The 27,597-nt window shown below is 40.1% G+C and overlaps 1 long non-coding RNA gene and 1 pseudogene across 1 annotated transcript; both read right to left on the bottom strand.

Annotated features, from left to right (window-relative positions):
- Positions 1 to 504: 504 nt before the first annotated feature.
- Positions 505 to 27,597, bottom strand: part of LOC116885938 — a 51,787-nt pseudogene continuing 24,694 nt past the window's right edge.
- On the bottom strand, positions 25,554 to 26,854 carry LOC116885939. The gene is made up of 2 exons (XR_004386049.1): positions 26,652 to 26,854; positions 25,554 to 26,138 (listed from the first exon to the last, which is right to left on the bottom strand). It is a non-coding gene; the product is annotated as an uncharacterized LOC116885939 (long non-coding RNA).

Below are 27,597 nucleotides of genomic sequence, written 5' to 3'. Positions count from 1 at the left end.
CAGTCTGTTGGCGTCTCCTTTGAAGCCTTGGGGTTTCTGCATCAGCTCAGCCACAAGGCACATCCCTAGGTGATACAGGACTTGAAGTTTGACCACACTTACCCCACACTGCCACAGGTGGGTGTTGGGCTAATGAAGCTGCAAGAACACTGCGGGGGTGGGTGCAGGGACTGAGAATTTTTTTTTAATGTTGTGTTTTATGTGTGTGTGTGAACTGTCTGTTGAAAAAGAGAAAGCAGTTTGTCCAATGGGAACATTCCCTTGGCCTATTGGCCTTGGGGGATTCAACAGAAGTCCAAAAGGTTAGGCCTTCCTGCAGATTAAAGAACGAGCAGGTACCCTGTGGCTTTAAGTGTCTGCTGCTTTACCAGGTTAGATAGGGAGTCTGCCAAAACCAGCTGTTTTGCAGGCTGTCAGAGATGAACAGGGGGGCTAGAGGAAAGGCCAACTCCAGAAGTAGCTCTGGCCAGGAGCCTTCAATTACACTGGAAATGAGTATTTACAACTATCATATGTATTTATGACTATGCTCACATAAAGAAAAACTATTATAAGTAACTAAACATCATTTAAAAGACGGTAAGAAGTAATACGTATCTATATAAGCAATGGAAGTGGAGAAAAGTACACAATTACAGTGTGAAATTATCTCTTTAAATTGTTTTTAATGAGTTTTTAAATAATCATACCACTAACTTTCAATTTAAGTCCCCAGGAATTAAATTCCTAAAGCATATTGTACCATAACTGACATGGATAAATCCTACCTCATAGTAACTAGTACTTTTTTAAATAGGCAAAGACATATTTGTATCCATGAAAATACATTGTTTCAGGTAGCACAATTTAAATTTTCAATCTCCTCCTTCCTCTCCAGCCTGTCAACAGCCTTATTTTCAAATGTTTTCCTATTTCCCATCCTTTCCTTTTCACTTCCTCAGTCAGGTTCTTCCAATGAAATTTAGGTCTTATACACAGTATTCCTACTTGGCATAATCTTCTGTGAATATGTAAGAGATATACTCCTTTCCATGGTCCTTCTTCTTATGTTCATTAATGGACCTGGTGAAATTCAACAAAAACACACTAAGAAGTGAAATACATGGTATAGTGACTTGTTTTCATATAAATCAAGGATGTAAATACAAAATATTAATTTTAAATTAATAGGCTAAATAACAGTTTTGTGCTACAACAAATAAAAGCAGTTTTTCAAAAAATAAAACAAAAAAAAAAACAAAAAAACAAAAAGCAAAAACAGGGTATGTTGCAAAACAAAGCAGGTGAGCCCTAAACTATGACATTTAGGAAGCAGATTTTTTTCTGAAAATATTTCCGCCTATAGTAATGGAACCAAGATCATACATGGTTCAGAACCAAAAGTATACCTTTTGAGTGTGCACAGTATTGTAATCTATATTGACAATAAATCAATATTACTTCCTGAATCCTATTTGAGCCGATATAAAGGTACGGGAAGAAAAGTATGAAAAGGGCGGCCACCACATTCTCAAAGTTGAAAAGGTAAGATATTCCAAAAACAGGTAGAAAACATTTACTTGGAGTCTAATCCTATGCTGAAACCAAACAACCGGAAAAGAAAGTCATACACCAACATCTCTGATGACCATACGTGCACAAGGCATTAATAAAATACATGTATACCAAATGCAGTAACACAAACAGATTTCTCATCAGGTTTAAGGCAACTTCATCCCAGAGATGGAGGAAAGAATCAATACATGAGAATTAACATAATCTACCACATAAGTACAAGTACCACCCTATTGCATACATAAAAGACCTTTGATAAAATACAGCCTCCATTTGTGAGGAAAGTCTTGCAGAGAATAGGGATACTATGGATTTATCTCAACTTGATAAAGGCAGTATACAGCAAAAGTCATCCAAAAGAGAGAAGAATTCAAAGTACTTGTGTTGGAATCAGGACCAAGACAAGGATGTTCACTCTTCTCACTTCTCAACATACTTCTTACAGTGTTAGGTCAAGCAATTAAACAAGTCAAGGTAATGAAGCAAATACAAATGAGAAGGGAAGAAATCAATATATGTTTATTTTCAGGTTTTAAGATTCTATACATAAAAACTAAATCATAAAAAAAAAACTCCTAGGGCTGATAAATATGGATAAAAGTTGAAAAACACAGAGTTAAAGCACAGGAATCAGTATCCTTTTTATATACAAAAGACAAACACAGAAAGCAGGGGGACAATACTATTCTCAAGAAACTAAAGCAAAACAAAACAACAACAAAATACTTGAAATAAATATGACAAAGGAATGTGTGCCATGAAAACTGTAAAACACTAAAGAAATTCACTGAACATATTCCTGCTTAAGAAACAGCTACAGGTGTTTCTTGCCGTCTTTCTAAGAGCAGAAGAATAAATAATACTCTGTTAGTACTCAGTGGCTTCTGGGATTTTCTTAACATTCACATCACCACAGAGAACTACAAACAAATAAGAAACCTCTTAAGTTATTGAGAAGCAAATCCCAAGCTTCATGCATTTTTCATGTAAATAAAATAAACCATTTAAGTATCAAGTTTAAAATGGAGATAGGATGTTGTATGCACCCTTCCCTCCCACGCCCCCTCCCCCACCCCGATTACCACAGTCGTGTGGGTGTTACTCAGTGTGACAGCTCCAAGGACTATGTGTCCTGAGAGCTATGTGTCCTGAGGACTTGATGCTGTTATGGAGTTCTGATCTGTTCACTGCCAGCATGTTCCTCATAATCTAAGAATTATGGGAGAATTCTAAGGTGCCTCAAGTCACTCACTGGCCAACATATCTGGCACTAACAATTGATTTCTTATACACATTTTTGCCCTCAGCTTCCTGATGAGATTTATTAAGAATTGCTCTTGAGTAGATACTCATTCTGAGGATTTAAAGTAGATGTGACTGATTTTTATATAAGTGGTTAGATCTGTGAGTCTTTTAAGAATACTTTTTAAGGATAAATAATGAAGTAATTACTCCTGTCTTTGTCTAGAAGAAAACTAAAACAATTACATTGCAATTTAATGCTGCTTGAAAGATTTGGCTGGGACATATAAGTGATGGAACAAAGAATAAAGCACAAGGGTTAGGGCATCCATCAACTATATGTGTCTGTTAAGGCTTGTGTATGATGGGCTGGAACACTGTTCCTTCTACCGTCAACTCTGTGTGTGTGTGTGTGTGTGTGTGTGTGTGTGTGTGTGTGAATTTTCTCTCTTCCCTGGTCTTTCTTACTGACCCCAAGGAGTTAATAGTTCATAGGTTTTTCTCTGATCATAGAGAGTGCCAACCCCCCAGTAACTTAAGCTTTGCTCCCTCAGAAAACTGTCTGTTAACATCTCTAGTCGCTGGCTTCCTGTGGCGACATCCCCATAGGTGTCTGGATCCACCCCCATCAATAGCTTTAAGCACTGAATCCAGCAGAAGGCTGCCTGCTTCATTTTACCCACCACACAGATACCAACACTGGTCATCAGCAATGGTAGAAAATCGTTTACTTTTAATTTAGAAGGAAATCGAGTTTCAGCTTAATTTTCTGTGTGTTTTCTTGAATGTAGGTGACTGTGTCCGTGAAGAGATGGACTGCCCAGAAGGGCAGTTATGAACAGTTGTGAGGCGAGTTTTTCTTCTTTGTAAAGACTGACAAATAAGGCCTCGCCAATGCCATTCAAATGAAAAAAGAAAAAGAAAAACGTAGCTTTCAATTTCTTATCATTTTATACCTCAAGGAAGCTAAACATTACAATGCCTATTATTATTATTATTATTATTATTATTATTATTATTATTATTGGTTTTCACTGGAGGATCACTAGGGACTATTATGTTATTTAAAATTCTTTACATGGTAGTATAGATGAAGGACTCAGACTAAAATATTTCCTTTGTAATATATATTTCATAAGTGGAAATTGTAGAACTGACTTGCGAGGCTTAATCTTTCTAAAAATATAAAAAAAATCAACTATCCATTAAGAAATAGAACTCACTTAGCTTCTCCATACCTGCCTTCATAGCCACAAGAAGCAATTTCATCTCTTGAAAAAAACAGAATCAATTCAATTTCTTTGTGTAGAATCGGGATTCTTATTCACTGATGAATCTGATATTAGGTCTGCATTAAAATAAGATTTAATCATTATGTTAAAATATATTTTCCTTAAATTTTATTAAGGAAATATGGTTTCTATTATTTTCAGGTGCAAATATTTAGGTTCCAAACACCTGCACGAATGGCCATTATTTCTATACTTAGTACAAAAACTAGTAAAATTAATTTTTTATTTTTCAGCAGTGTTCAGACAAAAACACGTCACAATAAACTCACGGTATCATGTTTTAATAAATGTAAGCCATTCTGTTACCTTGTCAGACAGTCCCTGGGGTAGGCAAGGGTGAAAGTGGTAAGGAGGATGAAGTCCACCTCCTTGCTTAGGAGAACTATGCAGCTCACTATAATAGGAAAAACAGAAAAGAAGTTTCTTGGAATGGTTATTTTTTCTTTCCTAAAAGAACTTTCTATAGAACTTACAACAAATATGTTAAAGAAATTTCAAGTTTTGCCAGCCATTTGATTAAACAAAAACGTACTAATCATTTTTAGAAAGTTTGGTTTCCGGTTTTCCATATCCAGAAACTAAGTCAGTGTAGCTTGATGATCTCATCTATACACTACATCCATACATACATGCTTGCACACACACACACACACACATACACACACACACACAAATATATGCACATTATATAAACATTTTTATATACTATAATGACACTTTATCTTAAACATTAAAGTTTTTCTTTTACGCACAGGTAAAAACAGTCTAACAGCATTATTTTCTACTTGTCATGAAACAAGTACACCTTCAACTGAAAAACCTGAGCTCAGTTTTTGTCAGTAGTAACTGCTTTACAGAACATAATTCCAGTATCAATAGAAAAACAGCTTACCAGCATTTGTAATATGCAAACCAAATTTGCAATCTCACCCAGATGTATAAAGGTGCCCCGCACCTGAACCATAAAGAAGTCAATTAATAATGAATGAGTATATTAAAGAAATTGGTGATTGCTGTGGATAATACTATTAGGTTAAGCATGATGTGTGCTTTTATAGAACTTTTTCTGCTACAAACAACACTGTTAGTAAAGCAAGACCCAAATCTATCACTTTAGCTAATTCCAAACAAAGCTATTCTGTGTACACTGCAGTAGCACATAGTTTAAAAAACTACTCACTGCCTCTTTTTCACACATATTGAAATACTTCAATGCTCTATGAAAAACAGCAAAGTTATTGCACCACCAGAAATACACAGTACAATATCTAACTTCATTTCAGTAGAGCATGAGACTTAATCTCAGGGTCAAGGGCACCAATTACAAAAGGAATTAAACACTCTAACTAGTCCAAATAAAAGACACACAATCCAGGTACTTTATTTACAAGTCATAAGCCTAATTGGGCAGGTTTACAGCTATACTAACCTATTTCCATGCCATAATGTCCCTTGTTACTTGCTGTTTTTCCAGGCCATATATGCTCAGGGTCCATCTCCTCACATGGTGGCTTCCTCCTCCCTTGGTCTCCTCTCTTGTTCCCCCTTCTCCTCTCTCTTGAGACCCTCCACTCCATCCTCAAGTCCCACCTTTCTTCTTCTATTGCCTAATCACAGACTCTATCCATTTTTGATGAGTTAAACTAAGAAGCAAAGTTTACAAAGCATCAATTGGGGTACTTGAGGAACTGCTCCTCAGGGCTTCCAGATCTTGGGAGCCAGTATGTAGGAAGCATTTAAATACAAGCAGCACCACGCCAACCCCACCAATAACTTTTCCTTATCTGACCAATAACCATCAACATCTTTACCTAATAAACAGCCCATACAGATATTTTCAGATCCTAGCACCCATAGCTATGGCTTCTGGTAAAATGTAAGTACGTGTCACATTCTTACAAACTCAAGACAAACTGAGCAGATTATCCAGTGTTTTCACAACAGTCCACTATTTAACCTGCCAGAATTTAAGGGTCATCAATAACAAACCAACAGAAAATGCCACTAAACAAAGACAACAGCCATGATATATTATATTCCAAAGTTACAACCACGAATTAAGCTTTAAAAGGAAGTGGCATAACCTTTATATTTTAAAGACTTTTAAAATAAGAGTCTCACTTGGAAATTATGCAAAGTTCATCTTTGACTACTGAGTGTGGGCCATGCATCCCCACTGCCGTGGCCTGAGAGGCAACACCATAGTGTTCCTCTTCACTGGGCTAGCTGACCTGCTCCACAGTGCACCAGAGTGCATGGGTCTCTCCACAAGCAGAGTAAGCTACTTTTTGTGAGATTCGTGGAAATGCAAGGATACACGGTCCTCTCTGGAAGGCAAACTAGACAAGCACATGGAGAAAGAATGTGGAGGAATAGTTGGAGAAATCAGAGACCAGGACACAAAATTGTGAGAGAGTAATCACTGAGAGTCAGTCTGTGACTAATAGAATTTAAATTGTTGCTCTTGTAGAATGAAAAGTAAAGTTGCTAACAGGGTAGAAAACATCTGAATCCTCAGAATACAGGAAGGGTTTGTAAAAGGCCCCAAACATGTGCAGAGATTAAACAGCTCTAAACGGAATCATCAAAGAGATGATTCAGGAAACAGCACACAAAGGAAGTCACAATTGGATCAAATGCTCTGGTTACATTGACCTAATTTCTTAATATAAGGAACAAGAAAACAGTTTCCAAAAAACACGAAAGATGCTTCATCTAACAATACAAGTCAATATTAGACCTAATTTTTATAGAGCTAATGTGTAGAAGTCAAAGATACTAACTTCTAAAATGACCCTTAGTAAATTTAATTTTTGTGCAATGTCTAATAATGACTCAGAGAATGTGATATTGGAAAAAAGTAGAAGAAAGGCATTGGAAAAGGAGTTTTAGGCACAGGTTTGGCTGTAAATTTAGTAAAAGACAATCTAGTCCTTCTATATCTAGCAAATACTTTTACAGGCTCCAAATGGGTCAAAGACCTTAAGATACAAAAATGAATGTCATAAAGTTAAAACAAGAATATAGTATCAAGGTATTATGACCACTCTTTTAAAGGAAAGGAATATTTCATTTTGTGGAACTTAAACATTTCCTCTAATATTTGACTTCTGGTGGCCCATCCAAAAGAAATGAAAAAGATATGAATTATAAAAGGATGTTAAATATTTTAAAAATCCAGTGGCTAATAAGATGCTGCTAATTAAGTAAGCAAAGAAAATATTCTGCTGCAAAACCATGCTTGGACAGCCAGTGATGGAAAGCAAGACAAAGGAAGATTAGTTTCCTGCAATTTTCAAAGAACAAGCACCTACCCAGGTCAAAATCTAGATGCAGACTACTAAAACAAGCAGCTGACTTGGTGTCTACCGACCAGACTGAGCAACAAAGGAACTTAGAAACACCACCAAACATGCACAACAGTTTTTTTTTCCCTCATTTTGACAGATGTTCACTAAGTATTTTCTTAGTGTTCAGCATGGGACACGTACTGTGTACTTCCTTCAGTTACACATCCCTTGCTTTCTAGAACTTAAATTTTTATCTATTTAATAATACGAAGTAGGAAATTCAGAAAGAAAAAGCAACCTGGTACACAAGTATGCTGAAGAAACTGACCACAAGCAGTGAAACAAAGACTCAACAAGCTCAGGAAGTTATCCCACGATCTACTGACACAAATCACTAATCTCAAAATTTTCTGAAAACATTTAACAGCTAATAAGAGCCCTAGAAAACTTGAAAAACTGATACACATATAAATTTAAATGTGTGTCTACAATCACCCTTCCTGGTGCACCGTGTAAGAAGATGATGGCAACTAAGAAAGACTAATTCCTGAAAAGAAATCCAGATGGCCAGATTCTGTTTTGCCTCAACAGGGTCATTTCTAAAATAACCATTGTTTTTTTTTAAATCTGACAAAACAGGAAACAGAAGTAACTGGGATAAAACCAAAATCTTGATCCTTTCTACTGTGCTATATGTCTTTCTTCTCGTTAATGTGTTCCTAAAACAATGATTTTTTTTTTAATATTTGTGGTTTTACAATTTATTCTACAAGGAAACCAATGGGAAAGACTTGCCAATTTCTTTGGAACTGTAATGCATGGTAGTAAAACAAATGAAGATCTTGTGATTGTAAAGAGACTAATTTTTCAAGACAGTTATGGAAATATTTTTTCTAAGAAACCAACTCACTCAAATGAGGCATTTAGACTCTGGTTACAATAGTGGTTGTGTCCTTCCTTGAGTCGGGGTTCCCTTCTCTGTGGCCTTCACTTGAAAGTTCTGTTCTCTTGTGTCATCTTCTGAAAGCCGAGGTTAGGTACCATGGTGTCTGCTTGTAAGTTCTAAAAAATACTGAAAAACATAAACTTCAGTGTCTGCACGGTGACATAAGCCACATCGCTAATAGCTCATCTAGTTAATATGAAAAAATCATGCTTTCACTCCCAACTTAAGTTGGGATTGAGTTCCAGGTGAACATCGTCCTCCAGTTCCAGAAATCAAAACTATACACTGGTCATTGCTCAGCTTTAGATTTTGTTTGGATTCATGTTGTCACTTGTAGAAGTTTGGACCTGGTTCTTCCTCCCAGCCCCATGCTCCCAGAAATAAGACGGAGACTCAAAATATATTAACAAATACCTTAGCCATAGAGCTAGACTCTTCTCTGACAAATTCTAACCCACTTACTCAAATCTACATTCCGCCATGTGGCTCATTACCTGTGCTCAGGAACCATGAGTCTGTCTGGTCACATTTTCCAGGGCAAATCTCTCCGACCTGGCTCTATCCCAGAATTCTTTCTGCCTCCCAGATGTCCCACCTTCTATTCTATCCTTTCCTATAGGCCATAATTTTTTTTAACTAAAAGGTGATATATCCATACGAATACACAAGATACTCTCTCTACAATCACTAGCATTCTTAAAGCCTTCAAAGAGCTAATTATTCCAATTCTACTTTTACTTCTAATGCACCAACACCAACACCAACATTCAGAGACCATCCATGGGAGGACTATTGCTTTAAAAGAATTTATGTGCACCTGCTTTTCCTTTCAGTTTATTCTGGTAATAATGCCACTCCAGCTGGGTGTTAGCATCAGGATGAAAAAGTGTTCTATGTAGACCAGGCTGACCGGGAACTCATAGAGGTTCACCTGCTAGGATTAAAAGCTTGCTCCACCAAACATGGCTCTGATGAACTGACTCAATCTAACAGCAGCAGAGTCAGTTTTCTGTAGCCTTTGATTTCTTACAAAGAAAAAAGGCAACTCGGATACCAGGTTCAGATTGTAGGAGAAGAAAATGAGACAATAAAACTACAATCAGACTTTTGTAATTCTGGTATAAGTAGGTATAAATAAATTTAGAGAGCAGGGGGCTCAGAACAAAGAGACATATAACACACAAGCTCTCCTGCCTCACTACATAAGCCAGACAAAAGAACAATAGACCAGAAGGTAAGTGTCCCTAGCCTAAAATCAATTCCTTTACATTCAAAAAAATCCCTTTCAGAGCTGAGTCAAAACTACCTAGAATAAAAATAAAGCCTTGTTGGGAATCTAGAATTTTCTAATATTTTCACATAAGAGAAAAACTGACTTTCACACGAAAGTGCAAATGTAGCTATCTTGTCCAGAAAGAACTAAAGAAAAATGCTAAATAAGTGCTTCTAATACTAGTAAGTAGTACACACATAAACCTGAAATTTCATTTGCAAAACAGATTGCCCAGTTGACTCAACTCAATGATACAGAATTATCCAAAACCCAGAAGCTAGTATGTTTACCTACATTAAGGGAGGAGAGTTATTTGAACAGAAGAGAAAGTCTGAAGACACAGTATAGCAGAAAATTCCCCTTAATGAGCAATAAAAAGATATAGAAAATATCCAGAAACTCTCATCTATGTGAGATAACAGAGTCCTCAATTTAACATACTCTTCTTTGTATATTTCAACGTACACTAAAGTAGTAGTATTCTAATTTCTCAATACCTGTGATAATAAGGGGTAGCCAATTTGAACAAATGAATAAATTTAATTGAGAAAAAACAAAATACTTTCCAAAGAATATATTGTTATAATTTCAGATACACACACACAGACACACACACACAGACACATACACACACACACTCTCTCTCTCCTATGTATCAATTTTTTTAAACAAACAAGAATACAGATCTTTAAGATCTGTTATACTTCTTACACCCAGGAGACAAAGAAGAAAACAGTATCAACATGCCTTCCAGAGCTCTGATGTCTGGGTGCCCTCAATACTGACATATTGCCTAAACGGAAAAAAAGAGCATTCAAACCCAAACTAATTCTTCTCATTAAAAACATATTTAGCCAATTTTAAAAAATCACATTTAAGAATAATGTTAACATAATGTAGAATATATTATGGACTGTACACCACCTTAATAGATGAATTTCCATTTCTTCAGTTTTCTGATAGAATGTTAAGTCACTTCTAACAATAGCATAGCATTATTTCCTATTCTACATTCTAACCTTCTTCCTTTAAGATTATAACTTTATAAGATAAATCTGATTATACAGTTTAGTTATGTGTAGTTTCACCTATTTAGCTTTGATAAACTCCATTCTGCACAACTCTACAAATTTTATTTAATGAAACAATTACAATGGCTATTACTACCCAATGATCCTGATAAGTAATAAAACACAAGAGGTTTACAAGGAGTTAGATTAATTCTCACAACACTATAGGGAAAAATTGCTATCAACCACAACTTTTATATTAGTAATATAAGTTCAACAGCTGGTGAGTGCCCAAATTGGAATTTATTTCCAGTCAGACTGATTTCCAAGCTCTTAAATTATCATACTTGTTGTTATTAAAATCTCGTTGTAATAAAATACCCACCACACCCATCCAAATAGAGCACACAAAACTAACACAGTTCCACTTGGTGAGATTTAATGGGAGAACAAAACAAGGGAAAGGGGCGAGAGAAAGAAGAGAAAAGAATGAAGAGAAGAGAGAGCATGAGGGCAGAAGAAGTCTGCCTTTCATTTGGAATATGACATAATTACTCCCACGTGGAGTTGGGATTTGGACCAAAGGAATACTGGGAAAGTAGGGCTGTTTCCATGTCAACAGTTACCAAATGGTGTTGCTGCTCAAAGCAATTCCTGATACCAACAATACTGCTGTTATAAATCGACATATTTCAAAAAGTAGTTCACAAAAAAACAAAGTCTATATACACAGGGAATTGTTCTTTCATTATTACCTGTTACTAGTTCTGCCGCATGACTATTATATTTATGGAGATGAAAATAAATATTATCTCATAAGGAAAATTACTGACTGAGAATAACCAGAGATTGTTAATAAGGATTATTATAACCCAACTATTAGGATAACACTACTTTATAATAATATTACTTCTAATAATCCCCCTGGTGTCCCAAAATATGATAGTACATGTCCTAAAACTGCCACCCATTTCTACCTGTCTCAAGCTCTGGCCGAATCTTTCGTGCACTGTGACAGCCAATTCTGTGAAAAACTGACTCATAAAAGGCCAGTGAAAGAAGAACACAGACTGGAAACAATTTTAAAAAAGTCTACTCAGTCCCAAATCAAAGTACACCTGCCTGTTAAGATAAAGGACAGAGCAAGCAGTGAAGATCCAGGTAAATATATTTAAAATGCAAATCATACCAGCCCTCAATAAACACAGAGAAGTCATACAGAAAAGTTATACAGAAAACCCTGACCCAAAAACAAAACAAAATTCTCACAATTAGCTTTCCTGTGTAAAACCGTTATGACTCTTTAGCATATCCAACAAAAATTCATGTATTGGTGGCAAGAAAATACACTGTTAACTATGAATACTCTATGCTGGTACAGAACACCAGACAAACCCACCTTTGGAAAACAGCTGTGTAAGAAATATACTAAGACACACATTTAAACAACTAACATTATGGGATTTTTTACTAAAAACTGAGATCTTACGAGTAAACTGTAGTGGTTTGCCTTGATGCTGCTTGTATATTATCGTTCATATTGGTTCCTCAAGAAGGGTTGCCCCCACGCCATAAGCAGAGCATTAGGTGATGCTATGTGAACCTTCTCTCCACTTTAATAGGTCAATAAAAGGTTAGAGCCTATGATTGGGTAGTGGATAGGAAAGGTGGGACTGGAGGCTCAGGAGGGGGTGGCAGGTAGAAGGAAAAAAGAATGAAGAGGACAGAAGGAAGCCACTATGCACCAGAATCAAGTAGCTGGGAGAAACCAGAAGTAATAAGGAGTCTTAGAATTGGGAAATAAGTTAATATTGTATTAGATATGCCCAATCTAGGCATATAACTTATAATTAAAATATTTGGATTGTGTGTCTTTTACATGGGCTGTTAGGGTTGGAAATTTTAGTAACAAATTGACAAACCCATGTCTGGCTTAGAACCAAAGTAACCCGATACGGAAATCCACCCCCATCCACTGAATATTAACAACTAGGGCTTCACTCTAAAGCTGCTTCAGGGTGGAAATTAAGCATAAGTCTAAAGGGTGTACAGAGAGCTAACTGAGAGGCTCCCTGCCCAAGCCCCAAGCAAACCTAGGCAACCAGAGGTACCACACCAGCCCTGAGCTGGGACACAAGGTGGCGCCAATGCCACAACATAGTTGGGGTTTCCTGAGTCTGAGAGAAAAAAAAGGAGGACAGGAAGTCACGGTTGCCTGAGATGGGGCCTTCACAACTGAAAATTAGCAACTGAAAACACAGCAGGTATCTTTCCAAAGCTTTCTCACAGATAACAATGGGCTGATCTAGGCATCTCTCTTCCCATGCACACTTTGATTTGCAACATCCCTCCACTTCTAAACTGGGCACAGGACACCGGTAGCAAAACCAGTTCTCTCAACTGCTTACACTGCAGGCTGTGTAAGATCAATACACAGGCTGAAGGCTATACAGGGCAGTCAAAAGACATAAAAGGCTCAAAACACAAAAGCCAAGGATCTTTGTACAGTCAGCCCCTCCCTACTAGTGAAAGAACTGGACAGGACCTTAATGTCCTAAATCAAACACCAGAAGGAAACAAAGATAAAAGAAACTTCAGACCAAATATAAAAATTAAAATAGTACCACTGCCCTCTTTTCCTCCGCTTTTTCCCACATAAGGTGCTATAGAGAATTGAGGAGTTTCTTAAGTAGTGAATATAAAAAGCAGTGATTTTGTTTTTTAACATTCTTAGCTTCCGGGTTGGGGATTTAGCTCAGTGGTAGGGCACTTGTCTAGCAAGCGCAAGGCCCTGGGTTCGGTCCCCAGCTCCGGAAAAAAAAAAAAAAAAGAAAGAAAGAAAACATTCTTAGCGACTCAGAGTATATATGACCAACGTCTAAGAAATTAAATTTGCCAAGGTATGTTGAAGAAAATTTTTGCATTTTCTACAGGCTAACACTAAAAGCTGTACCAGAATCCACTCTGACGTAACACTTTACCAGCAAAACTTGTAATTATAAACAGTATGATCTGCTCTCGTTAAGCAAATATCTTCATTGATTAGTACTTAACTTTAACTCAACGAATAAATAAAATAGTTAGATTCAGTCATCACAGAGAAAACAACAGTACAATTAATACAGTAATGAAAATGTAGCTCTACCTTATGTCTATATAACAAGGAACTATAGTAAGGACTAAAGAGGGCTAATATTGCACATACCTTAAGAGGCATGGACCTGGGGAGGAGAGATAGCTCAGTGGATAAGAGGTCCTGAGTTCAATTCCCAACAACGACATGGTGGCTCACAACCATCTGATGCTGATGCCCTATCCTGATGTGTCTGAAGACAGCTACAGTGTACTCATGTTAATTGATTAATTAATTAATTAATTAATTAGCCATGGACCCAGAGAAACAAGGTGAAATCATCTAAACCAGTATGAAGACAACCAGGCAATCAAGCACAGTGATATATGAAGAGATCTTAAATGACAAAAATGTATCTGTCAACTGCACGGGTTAAAAAAATGACACTGACATACATAAATTGCTGTTTATACATAATTGCCGCAAGTTGCTGTCAACTGGGGGCAAACATACACAACTATGACCATCAAGAAGACTCAAAATTAAGAAAAATTTGGGTAGTAATACTCAATAAAGAAAGACAAGTGCTAAAATGATCAGAAAGGAATAAATCTAGATTGGGTAAATGAAAACTCAGAAAGAAATTATTTGGTGTAAAAAAAAAGAAAATAAAATTAATTAAATAAATAAATAATTGGGGGCCAGAAACAGATGGAACAATCTCACTGGGCAAAAAAAAAAGGAGGTGAATAGGTGTCTTACAGTTTTATTGCTGTGAAGAGACACCATTACTGAGTCAACTTTGATGAGGAAAACTGACATTGGGCTGGCTTACACTCTCAGAAATTGAGTCCATTATCGCCATGGCGGGAAGCACGGCAGCATTCAGGGAGGCATCGTGCTGGAGAAGGAGCTGAGAGTTCTACATCTTCATCTGAAGGCAGGAGCAGGAGACTGTGTTGACACTGGTCATAGCTTGAATATAAAGACCTCACAGCCCACTTTCCCAGTGACCCACTTCCTCCAACATGGCCACACATACTTCAACAAGGCCCCAACTCCTAATAGTGCCACTCCTTATACGACAAGAATTCAAGCATATGAGCCTTTGGTGGTCATTCCTATTCAAATCATCACAGCAGATAAGTCTTCAGACAGGGAGTTCATAGCTAAAACTATGAAAAAATTAAAATTTCCAGATATCTTCACCAACCCACAAGACAAATTACTCATTCATTCCAGAGACTAGACCCAGGAAGAGTAGATAGAGCTGGTAGAAGAGGCAACCAACACAAAGGAGTAACTCGGTGATATCTTTTCTAAACTGACAATTATGGCCCTTTCCTGACCTTCTATGACAAATCCAAAAATGTTCTCTGCTATGAATGTACCCTTTATCAAGCAAGAAAAAACAGATCTTTCTCTAGGAAAACACAAGCATGCACCCCAAAGGACCTCAGGGCCAACCCTAATCCTGAGTTCCTGCATGAAGACCCTGAGAGATGAAGTGAAGCCTGGGATACTTGTACAGACTCCAAGGTGTTGAAACGCCAAAGCTGTGATTTCTGCCAGGGAGAGTTGCTTACATGGGATAGAACCAGCCTGGAAGAGATATATTTTACAGGCAGAAAGATGGAGGGATGGTGCCATCTAAGCCTCTGATATCAGATATTAAGCTAGAGCACTGGTTCCCAACCTTCCTAATGCTGTGACCCTGCAATACAATTCCTTGTGTTGTGGTGAACCCCAACCATAAAATTATCTTTTTTGCTACTTCATAACTGTAATTTTGCTACTGTCATGAATCATAATGTAAATATATGTTTACAGATGGACTTAGGGAGCCCCTGTAAATGGGTCATGACCCACAGGTGGGAAGTCTGACCTAGGGGACTTGATGTTTGCATGCTACCTTCTCAGTCTTGCTTGGTTCAGCGTTTTCTGACTATGCCCCCATTCCTCCTTTTAGGAAATAGTAATATATATCTTTTCCATTGTATGTTGAAATTAATTCACTTTTCAAATTCACAGGGTTTTATAGAGACTATGGGAGACCATGGGGACTTATGAAGTAGGATTAAATATACTTTGTATTATAACAATGGCCTTTGGAGCCTGCGAGGGAAATGTGGTGTTTTGAATGAGAATATCTCCCACATGCTCAAATGTCTGAACACTGGTGGTGACTTTACAGGCTATACCTTGCTAGGGGCTAGCTCTGAAGCTAGTATATATTGACTAGCCCCAATTCCTGTTCACTCTCTCTGCTTTATATTTGGGGTTTAACATGTGATCTCTCAGCGCCCTGCCATGATGCTCTCATGGAAGCCCAACCAAAATAAACTCTTCCATAAACTGACTTGGTCATGGTATTTCATTATAGCAACCGAAAAGCAAATAAGTCAGGCTATAAGTAGTTGAAGATTAAAACAATTTTTCTTAATCTTAAAAAGTTCATGATAAAATTGGGCACAAAACCAGTAAAAAGCACTCAACATCTCTAACCATTAATATAGATAGCAATTCCTCTAAATATTGCAGTGTCCCATCCTCCTGCTTAACAGAACAAACGGTTCCTCCAGCTTCTGGAACAAGGCAGCCAGGTGCTCATCCTACAACCAAGAAAAGACATTCCAATAAACAGTAGGTACAACTCCCTCCCACAAAAATATCTTTAAAATACCAACACACTTACAAATACAATTTCATGTTTTTTTACACTGTTTTGATTAGTTTGCTTTCTTTTTCTCCATCTTTATTAACTTAGATATTTCTTATTTACATGTCAATTGTTATTCCCTTTCCCAGTTTCCAGGACAAAATCACCTAACCCCTCCCCCTCACTTTCTATATGGGTGTTCCCCTCCCCTTCCTCCCCCCACTACGACCCTCCCCCCAACAATCACAGTCACTGGGCATTCAGTCTTGGCAGGACCAAGGGCTTCCCCTTCCACTGGTGCTCTTACTAGACTATTCATTGCTACCTATGCAGTTGGAGCACAGGGTCAGTCCATGTATACTCTTTGGGTACTGGCTTAGTCCCTGGAAGCTCTGGTTGGTTGGCATTGTTGTTCATATGGGATCTCAAACCCCTTCAAGCTTTTTAAGTCTTTTCTAAGATTCCTTCAATGGGGATCCCATTCTCAGTTCAGTGGTTTGCTGCTGGCATTTGCCTATGTATTTGCTGTATTCTGGGTGTGTCTCTCAGCAGAGATCTACATCCGGCTCCTGTCAGCCTGCACTTCTTTGCTTCATCCATCTTATCTAGTTTGGTGGCTGTATATGTATGGGCCACATGTGGGGCAGGTTCTCAATGGGTGTTCCTTCTGCCTCTGTTCTAAATTTTGCCTCCCTATTCCCTCCCAAGGGTATTCTTATTCCCCTTTTAAGAAGGAATGATGCATTCGTATTTTGGTCATCCTTCTTGGGTTTCTTGTGTTCTGTGCATCTAGGGTAATTCAAGCATTTGGGCTAATATCCACTTATCAATGGTGCATACCATGTGTGTTTTTCTGTGATTGGCTTACCTCAATTAGGATGGTATTTTCCAGTTCCATCCATTTGCCTATGAATTTCATAAAGCCATTGCTTTGATAGCTGAGTAGTATTCCATTGTGTAGATGTACCACTTTTTTTGTATCCATACCTATGTTGAAGGGCATCTGGGTTCTTTCCAGCTTCTGGCTATTATAAATAAAGCTGCTTTAAACAGAGTGGAGCATGTGTCTTTGTTATATGTTACGGTATCTTTTGGGTATCTGCCCAAGAGAGGTAGAGCTGGGTCCACAGGTAGTTCAATGTCTAATTTTATGAGGAACCTCCAGATTGATTTCCAGAATGGTTGTACCAGTCTGCAATCCCACCGACAATGGAGGAGTGTTCCTCTTTCTCCACATTCTCGCCAGCATCTGCTGTCACCTGAGTTTTTGATCTTAGCCAGTCACTGGTGTGAGGTGGAATCTCAGGGTTGTTTTGATTTGCATTTCCCTTGTGACTAAAGATGTTGAACATTTCTTTAGGTGTTTCTCAGTCATTCAGCATTCCTCAGTTGTGAATTCTTTGTTTAGCTCTGAGACCTATTTTTTAATACGGTTATTTGTCTCCCTGCAGTCTAATTTCATGAGTTCTTTGTATATTTTGGATATAAGCCCTCTATTGGTTGTAGGATTAGTAAAGATCTTTTCCCAATCTGTTGGTTGCCATTTTGCCCTTACAACTGGGTTCGTTGCCTTACAGAAGCTTTGCAGATTTACGAGATCCCATTTGTTGATTCTTGATCTTTGAGCATAAGCTATTGGTGTTTTGTTCAGGAAATTTTCTCCAGTGCTATGTGTTCGAGGTTTTTCCCCACTTCTTCTTCTATAAGTTTGAGTGTATCTGGTTTGATGTGCAGGTCCTTGATCCACTTGGACTTAAGCTTTGTACAGGGTGATAAGAGTGGATAGATCTGCATTCTTCTACATGCTTACCTCCATTTGAACCAGCACCATTTTCTGAAAATGCTATCTTTTTTCCTTGGCTTCTTTGTCAAAAATTAAGTGACCATAGGTGTGTGGGTTCATTTCTGGGTCTTCAATTCTATTCCACTGGTCTATCTGTCTGTCTCTATACCAATACCATACAGTTTTTATCACTATTGCTCTGTAATACTGCTTGAGTTCAGGGATAGTGATTTCCCCGGAAGTCTTTTTATTGTTGAGGATAGTTTTAGCTACCCTGGGCTTTTTTGTTATTCCGGACGAATTTGCAAGTTGTTCTGTCTAACTCTATGAAGAATTATCTTGGAATTTTGATGGGGATTGCATTGAATTTGAAGCAGTCATTAAAAGTCTCCCAACCAAAAAGAGCCCAGGTCCAGCTTGGTTCAGTGCAGAATTCTATCAGACCTTCATAGAAGACCTCATACCAATACTATCCAAACTATTCCATGAAATTGAAATAGGTGGAGCAGTACCGAATTCCTTCTATGAAGCCACAATTACTCTTATTCCTAAACCATAAAAAGACCCAACAAAGAAAGAGAACTTCAGACCAATTTTCCTTATGAATATCAACAAAAAATACTCAATAAAATTCTTGCAAACCGAATCCAGGAGCATATCAAAACAATCATCCATCATCATCAAGTAGGCTTCATCCCAGCGATGCAGGGATGGTTTAACACACGGAAAACCATCAACGTAATCCACTATATAAACAAACTGAAAGATAAAAACCACATGATCATTTCATTAGAGGCTGAGAAAGACTTTGACAAAATACAACACCCCTTCGTGATAAAGTTCCTGGAAAGAACAGGAATTCAAGGCCCATACCTAAAGATAGTAAAAGCCATATACAGCAAACCAGTAGCTAGTATTAAACTAAATGGAGAGCAACTTGAAGCAATCCCACTAAAATCGGGGACTAGACAAGGCTGCCCACTCTCTCCCTATCTATTCAATATAGTTCTTGAGAGTTCAATATAGTTCCAGAGCAATCAGAAAACAAAAGCAGATCAAACGGATACAGATTGGAAAGGAAGAAGTCAAAATATCATGATTTGCAGACAATATGATTGTATACTTAAGTGATCACAAAAGTTCCACCAGAGAACTACGAAGGCCACTTAGGCCTGGTCTACAAATTTAGTTGCACAAGGTGAAAGAAACGTGTTCCCTTGATTCAGCACAATTTCTGTGTCCACCTCCTCCACAAAATATGACCAGAGTTTCTAGAAGTGTAGGGACAGACACCAAAAACACGTAGGATCCTGTTAGGAGGTACAAGTCGCCCCCACCCTAATTTCCATTTGTCTCTCTACTAACCCTCCGAGTTCCCGATGAAAGTGGCCAGAGAGTCTCCTGGGAAGCTCTCCAGATGCTTTTGCTGCAGGTGTCCTCAAGGTCAATTTTCAAAATGACTGCTTTTTCCAAGGTTTTTCCCAAGGTACACTACTGGGGACAGCTGTTATCACTAATACTTGGCTAGGATTTTAACATCTTAGTGTTTTCATACCAGCCCTAAGAAGGTCCCATCCCTCATCTTCAATTCAGAGTCGGTTCAGTTCCAGAAAATCTTAGACCCTCACCCCTAGGCCCAGAGCAGCCAGGTCCCCCTATTCCTACCCTGACGCCATACCTCAGGCAGCCAGGTAGAGACAAAATCGCTCATGCACAGAGCGACCCCCAGGCACCAGGGTGGGTTGCCCAGGTGCCCCAGCCCTCACTCACCTTACCTGTCTGGACCAGGATGGCCAAGGAGAAAACGAGGTAAAGGAGGAGAGCAGTGAGCCTAGCCACCATGGCTGGGAGCAAGTGCAGGGCCCCAGAGGAGGACAGCTATCCAGGGAGGGCCTGAGAGGTGGGTGGGGAGGAGGGGCCGGAGAGGAGGAGCCTATCACACCTGCAGGACCCCACCAACAGCTAGAACCGCTTGAGCAGCTTGGCAGCAGTCTGGAGGTTGGACATGGGGGAGAGGGCTGAGGCTGAGCTAACAGACACCCTTGGGTCGCCTGATCCGGATTGGTTGGTGTGTCTACTTGTTGCCCACAGAACCCTCCCCATCCTGCGTCGCTATGGGAATGTCAGAAGCGGCCTGCAAGTATCAGAAGCCAGGGGGTGAGAAACAGCAGTGGAGATGGTGCTCAGAAATGGCCACCTGTGAGACCACCACACCCTGGCCCAGAGCTTGCGACCTTGGGCCGCACCTTCCTCCTCTACTTCAGTTCTCCCAGCTGCGAGGACCCCAGCACCTCAGCAGTGCTTGCTACTCCAGGTTGAAAGCTGCAACAAAATCCCTGCCCCAGAATAAAAGAACTGGTCTGTTTGTGTAGCTGCCTGGAACCAGGTGGAAGCTGAGGATCAGGGCAGGCAACAGGGAGGGTGAGCTCAGTCCAGAGTAAAAGCTGTAGGGGACAGTTCCCGAGGCTTGAGTTAGGGATGGCCTTAGTGAAGGGAAAGTTCACAGCTGCTCAATCTACTGAGACTAACAAATGTGCTGCAGTCTTTCCCCATGAATCTCTCTCTCTGCAAATGGAGTCCACCTCCCTGGCGGTGAGAATGCAGATACTCTCTGCTGTGATAACCAAAAACCTACTGCAGCCTGGAATTGAAAGCTCCCAATATGAGCAGGGCTGCAACCAGCTCTCAGGACAAAGAAACACTGCTCATGCAGCATGGAACCTGTCTATACCATCATGCTGCATAAGCTGCCCTGGGGCCACTTCAGAGCACCGCTCCTATTCCTATTCCTATGGGGCAGATACAACACATATACATATGCACAGACAGGCAGGCAGGCGTGCACAGACACACACACACACACACACACACACACACACACACACACACACCCTAATGAAAACAATACTAAAAAGAAGAGAAATTTTCTGAGCCTTTAACAAAATCCTAATTCCCTGACTCAGCAAACCAAATCCTATATGCTTAAAGGAGAAGTTAAATCTTATTGAGAAGGGTGCTCTCTATTCAGAAAATAAGGTTCAAACAGCATCTGTCTTCAAACTACACAACAGAGCTGCGGGGGAACTCAAGTCCATCCACTACCAGAAGCTGCACATTTCCTACCTTGAGCTGGTACTAGAAGGTCTCAGTCCCATGTCAACACCTGCCCAGAGTAAGCCCACAGCTGCTGTATAAACCTCTGGGACACCAGTGTTTCCTCTGAACATAAATAATAACAATTACATGTTTCTATGCTTCACACAGCTCACCAAACATTCTTTCTTAAGGGCTAGGCTTTCCCACACATGAACTTGTACACATGAACACGCATAAATATTTTTTTAAATAAAATTTAAAAGTATTTTTCTCCTCTAAGACTTAAAAGCTTCCAGTTGGACAATCTCCCCCTGAATGTCTTTTTCATAAACATTCTAGCATTTAGATGTCAGCACTGACTACATTTGGCAGCTGATTAAATACCACAGATCATGTCCCTCCTGGGTTATGCTGTTACCCTCAGTTCCCAGTGACTGGTTCCATTTCAGGCCTTTCTGAGCTCTTAAACAGCCATGCACAACCTTTGACACTGTGACACATTATAATCTACAAAGTTCACGCTTCAAGAACCATGACCGATTGCAAAAGAAAACTCTCTGAAGGTTTTAGATCAGTTTACAGTTTTGTGCTGGGCCATAGCCTGCTCCTCAGGTTTCAGACAACTGTAAATACACCCACTTTCCAATAACTGTGTGCTCTTCCTGAGCCAGGAAAATACAACCCCCAACAAAAGGCCACTCAAAAACACATCTGTAACACAAAATCCCTTTGAGGAAACTTTTGATTCATGCCTTTGAATCTCTTAGATAGAAAGAACTCACACTGAATATTTTAGGAGATTTGAAAGTTCTAGAACGTTTAAAAGAAATCCATGCCTTTGGCTTTAACAAAAACAAATGCTCATCAAACTTCATCAAGCAGAAAAGGAGCCAGGAGGCAAAAGCTTTTTAATGAGAGTTTTCGTTTTCAGTTTCTCTCTTTTCCAGTCCAGCTGTTCACTCCCCCACCCCCATCCTCCAGTTTGGTATGTTTTAAATCCTCTAAAGATTGGTAATGATGCTCTTAACTGTCTTCTGAGGAACAGACTAAAGCAGGCACTCAAAACATAATATATACTAACAACAAATCCTGGCAATATGTTTATAAATGAAAATCAGAGACCTGAGGGTGAAATAAGTTGCCTTAGCATGGCCAAGATTCAAACTTGACAACAACAGTCCCACCCTATCTATTACTCTATACTCCGTTAAACACAAAGTGTTTTCTTCCCTCCTGAACTATTTCTCTAAACAACTCCTGAACCTGCAGAAAATGTCCCAGCAGAACCAGAAGGTCCTCTTTGCTAGGTTAATGTTTTTGTCAATACACAGACAGAAAAACTGTGAAGTTGAAATGCTGTGGAGAGAGGTGTGACCTCTGACAAGTCCTCCTGGCAGAGATCATTGAACAGGGAGAGCGGGAGATAGGTGTGGGGGAGGATGAATCTAGGACCAGTTTCCCAGTCCATCAGGGTGGATGAAGAGTTGTTCCCTCTGGGCATTCCCCTGCCTTCTTCCTGCTACCTTTAGTGCTAGTGAGTCTCAGAACCAGGTTAAGGTGGTTCAGGGGAGGTGAAGGCCACAGCTGTGGGGACAAGAACCAGAACTAATAGCAGACACAGGTGTCTATACCATGTTCTCTCCCTAAGGCTCTTCAGCATGTTTGCCTAAGCCTGCACAGCTAACTACCACAGTCAAAGCTAAATGGCTGCACCCTCCATCTTGCAATGCCTATGAAGCCTCACCCTCTCTGAAGTTGCAAACCGAAATTTTTCATTACACTTGGGAGGAGAGCTGGCTGTATAATCCAGGCTGGTCTAGAATTCTCTATATGGCCCAGGCTACTCTTGAACCTAGACAATCTTTCTGTCTCAGCCTGCCCCAGCCTTCCCCAGCCTGCCCTTGCCTGCCCTAGCCTGCCCCAGCCTGTCCCAGCCTGCCCAGTACAGGGATGGGCCCAGGTGAATGACCATATCTAGTTTGTCAACTCTGCTATATTTTCTATAAACAAAACCTCAAATGCCCAGTTTTTCAATGCACTTGCCTTGAGCTTTAGAACTCACGTGGTCCTCCAGTCCTACCACATACCTCCCTCCACTCAGGGGTGGCATTGACCAGACTCGGGGTAATTAGGAAGGATTTCTCCTTCCAAAGGAGCGACGGGAACATCTGGCTCTGAAGGCACTGGCCATGCCTCTGGATAGGACCTGGTGTTTGTCTTCCCAAGGTCTTTCCTGCCTGGAGTTAGGAAAGCTCCACCTGCCTGTGGAGGAGCTGGGGTTCTGGTGCCCATTGGATCCAAAAGCAATGCTGGGTCCTTGAAATCCAGGACCTCTACCTCTCCCACAGGTGGCCCCTGTTTGATTTGACGGACCAAAGAAGCCGATTCTGTTTCCCGGTAGGATGGCCAGTTACCAGGTGCTGGGTGTGGCAAAGGAGAAGCGTGATCAGAATCTGGAGATGTGGAGCCAACATCCACAAAGCTCGAATTAGCCTTTCATTTGAAAGACACATCAATACATCGATTCTGCTGTGGCCTTCCAGGGCCTCCCCTGGTTCAATTGGTGGGTATTCTACATCCTCTCCATTCTCCTTGTGATAAGTGCAACTGTCCTCAGTACAGATCTCCAGGGCTGCAGCATGGTTGAAGGAGTGCTCCAGCGCTGAGGAGCAGGCTGTGGAATGGTCACCTCTGACCGTGGCTGGCCAGACATTGTCCAGGGCCAGCCTGCTACTGATGTGAAAAGCCCACGCCCCAGGAATCCCCGGGTTGCTTAGTCTAAGAACAGAGGAAAGAGTGGATTGTAACAAGTCCATTCATCCTCCTTCAGAATTCATATTGAAATCAAAAGACTTTAACGATCAAAGTCAAACTTTCCATGCTATGTCAAACAGAAGCAAAGCTTCTAAGTAACTGAGATAAATACCATACAGGAACTTTGTTATAAGCTGCCTTTTGTCTGGCATTGTGTATGGAACACTAAGCCATCAGGTTATATGTCTGCTCCAGAAGCCCAAATCAAATATTCTGTCAAAAACAGGTCCAGGTACAACCTGGAGAGAGAGAGTCTTTAAGCTAGAGGGTAAGAGGTTAGAGGAGAAAGGATAGAGGCCAACTGCTAAGTCTGTTCTTGAGTCTAGACTACACAGACTAGGGTGAGATGGAGACCAAGACCCGGTACAGATCACAGAACAGGAGGGGACACTTGTATGTAGAACCCTTGGAAATAAGGCTGAGTGCTTGAAATACTATGATTTTTAAAGGCAAAGCCCCTGGACACCAACAGAATCTGGGAAGGACCAAGAATCACAGAGTATTAGAATGAGAATTGGTACCTGCATAGCCATAAGAAGCTGCTGTGCGTGTGCTTGTGTGTGCCCGTGAGTCTGTGCCTGTGTGTGTGTGTGCAAAAAGCATGTGAGGAGAAAGTTGTGTTTCCCTACTAGAGCCATAAAGGCCTTCATACACGTGCTCATACACACATGCATGCACACACACACACACACACACACACACACACACACACACACACACACAAACACTGTCATCCATTCACTCCGGTTCTTCACTGTCTCCTTTGATGCTTTCCAGAAATATCAAAATTGCAGGAGAGGGGCAGAGTGAGCTGTTACTGGAATGACTGATAAAATGAACCAAAATACAAACAACCAGGTAACATGAAATCCAAGTAAGAAACACCCTATCTACTCTGCATAAGAGATCACCCCTGTATCCATACTTCAGAGCTGTATTGACTATGGCTCAGCCATTTAACTCTGACATAAGCACCTTTCATAATTTCAGTAAGACTATTGGTAAAACTGGGAAGATAATTATACTTACCGCCTATAAGTTGAGAGGGTTTTAATTAAGATAATATCTGCAAGGGTTTTATCACAATGCTCTGCAGATAAAGTGATCAGCAAATTTTTGCTCTGTCACTCTATCTGCCCATGATCTAGTTTGACTGAGAAGCAACTATGGGAAGCCACAAAGTAACTACTGTGGGCTAAGCTAGTATTGCAAAATACAAAGACAAAAGAGCCCACCTGAAGTCAATAGTCTCTTAGGAGCACCAACTGGACAGACACCTGTGGAATAGCCTATTGCACCACTAGCAGAATATCCCACTGGGGAGACTAAGAAATAGATTTGTCTCTGGCAATGCTGTGGGTAAACCAGTCAGCATGATTTCTGGTGATGGTGCCAAAAGAAACCTGAGACGACTAGAAGCCTCATCTACCTCCACCCCATTATAGTACTCATAATTTAATCCTTAACAATACCTGTTTGAAAGACTGAATCATGATGCCTCCTCTCCAGAAAAGCATCCACTGAGGCAGTTAGTTATGACTGGATATTTTTATGTAGCCCCAAGAACAATGTTTTTCACAGCAAGCCCCAGTAGTTCTGCAAAAACATATAATCACTGCTGGTTCTGGTTTCTATGCCTGACAGATAGTGCAGGAAAAAGAAAGAATCTTTTAAATCTTGGACAGCCTGAAGCTCCAGAGGTCCAGCTTAGCTCTTGGTTTTCAACCAGTGCCTTTCTTAGAAGCCACCAAAGGTTATAATCAAATGGTTTCTGGCCACTAGAGATAGTGTCTCTCCTAAATGTCCTTCCAGTGCATAGCACAGTCACACACTCCATATTACTCACTGGTAGAGATTCTTCACCGACTGCTCACTGTTAGTCAGGCTGAAATACAGGGCTTTTCTCTTCAGGTCATCTGCTTCCCCTTGGCAGAATCCCACCTTAGCAGGAAGCTGCAGCTGGACACTGTAGGATTCTTTGGGGTGAGTTCCAAAAACTGAAGACCATTGGGAGGATAGAGAAAGAGGGCATAGGAATCACATTCATCAGATGCCAGAACGGCCTGGAAAGTGATCAGCTGTGGACAAAAAGGAATTGCAGACACCCTTAAACAAAGAAATAAACAAAAGAAGAAAATCAGAACACAGGTAAGGTGTTCCAACAAGGGGGCGGAGGCCAGATCCTTTTTAGGATATCCCCATGTTGGTTTTGAACATAATCGCCTTTAGAATCCCCTCTTCAAATTACAAATATAATTTTGTAAACCATGTGTTGTTTTTAATCTTTTCTACCAATTTAGATCAATAGTTAAATAATGGATAAATGAAACACTGGTTTAAAATCTTTAGGATTGCAGGGAAGAGGATGAAGAAGAACTAACACTAAGGATATTTGAAAAAGCCATATGAAGGGCCAGAGAGACGGACAGTTTAGGGCACAGGCTGCTCTTCCAGAGGTCCTGGGTTCAATTCCCAGCACCTACTCGCCCATGGTAACTCACCCCTGCTTGTAACTTCAGTTGCAGGACTTCTGACAGCCTCACACAGACATACAAGTAGGTAAAATGGCCACGAACATTAAAATACAAAAGCCATATGAAAAGCTACTTGCCAACTTACAACGAACGTTACAAGGTGGGTAATTCTCCTTCCATTGGCTACAAGTTCTCAAAAAGTCCAGAGCTAGATGTAGGACACCTTGCTCTCAAGTTGTTGGTCGAGGATGTCACAGAGATGATACCAGAGTTGTCAATTCTCATTGCTCAGGGCTACCCATCAGAATGTGATGGTAAGATCCTATAGCTGATGACACCACACAAGTAGGTAAAGAACTTGAAGAAATCACACAGACCTGCCTGCACAGTACTTAGCAGGAAGCTTCCACCCCTGCTAGGTACCCTTTATGATGCTAGAAGATGCTATGCAGACTATTCTCACTCCACTGTGACTACTCAGGGCTACATAACAAAAGCCCTGGCAAGATGTACTCATGGGTGCGCCATAAATGGCAGGAATGTAATGAGGATCACCAATCATTTTCTGGGTGGATTCAAGGTCTGCACTACAAGAGGAAACTTTTGGCTGGCATTGTAAATCTGGACAGGAAACCATGGCAGAAAGGCTCATAAGCCCTGGGAGTGAACCATAACTACTATTTTCTTAAATGGATATATAGTATCAATCTATACCAGTGACAAGCTCATAGATTAACACAGCTCTCGGTGGTCATTGGGGGAGCATCTTCATACAGTGGATGGTAGTTAATACACATTCATAACTAGTCCGAGTATTGAGAATGAACTCTCTGTGGAGAGCTCAGCCACAGAAGCTCCCACCGTATCAAGTTCCCTCAAGGCTCAGGGAATATTGGAAAGAAAAGAGGTGGAAAGAGTTTAAGAGCCAAAGGTCGGAAGGACTTGGATCAAAACAATGACATGTTCTCATGTATTGGTCGTTGAACTCACAAACTCAGTGCAGTTGGTGTCCAGCAGAAGAGCAAAGCACTCAACATTCCCGCACGGATGTGGTAGGGCACTGAAGCCCCTGAGAAGATTCTGTCACTTGA

The sequence above is a fragment of the Rattus rattus genome, chromosome 16 (assembly GCF_011064425.1).
Source record: "Rattus rattus isolate New Zealand chromosome 16, Rrattus_CSIRO_v1, whole genome shotgun sequence".
Taxonomy (NCBI): domain Eukaryota; kingdom Metazoa; phylum Chordata; class Mammalia; order Rodentia; family Muridae; genus Rattus; species Rattus rattus.
The sequence above is the reverse complement of the archived record's forward strand: the minus strand, read 5'-3'. Positions and strand labels throughout refer to the sequence as shown.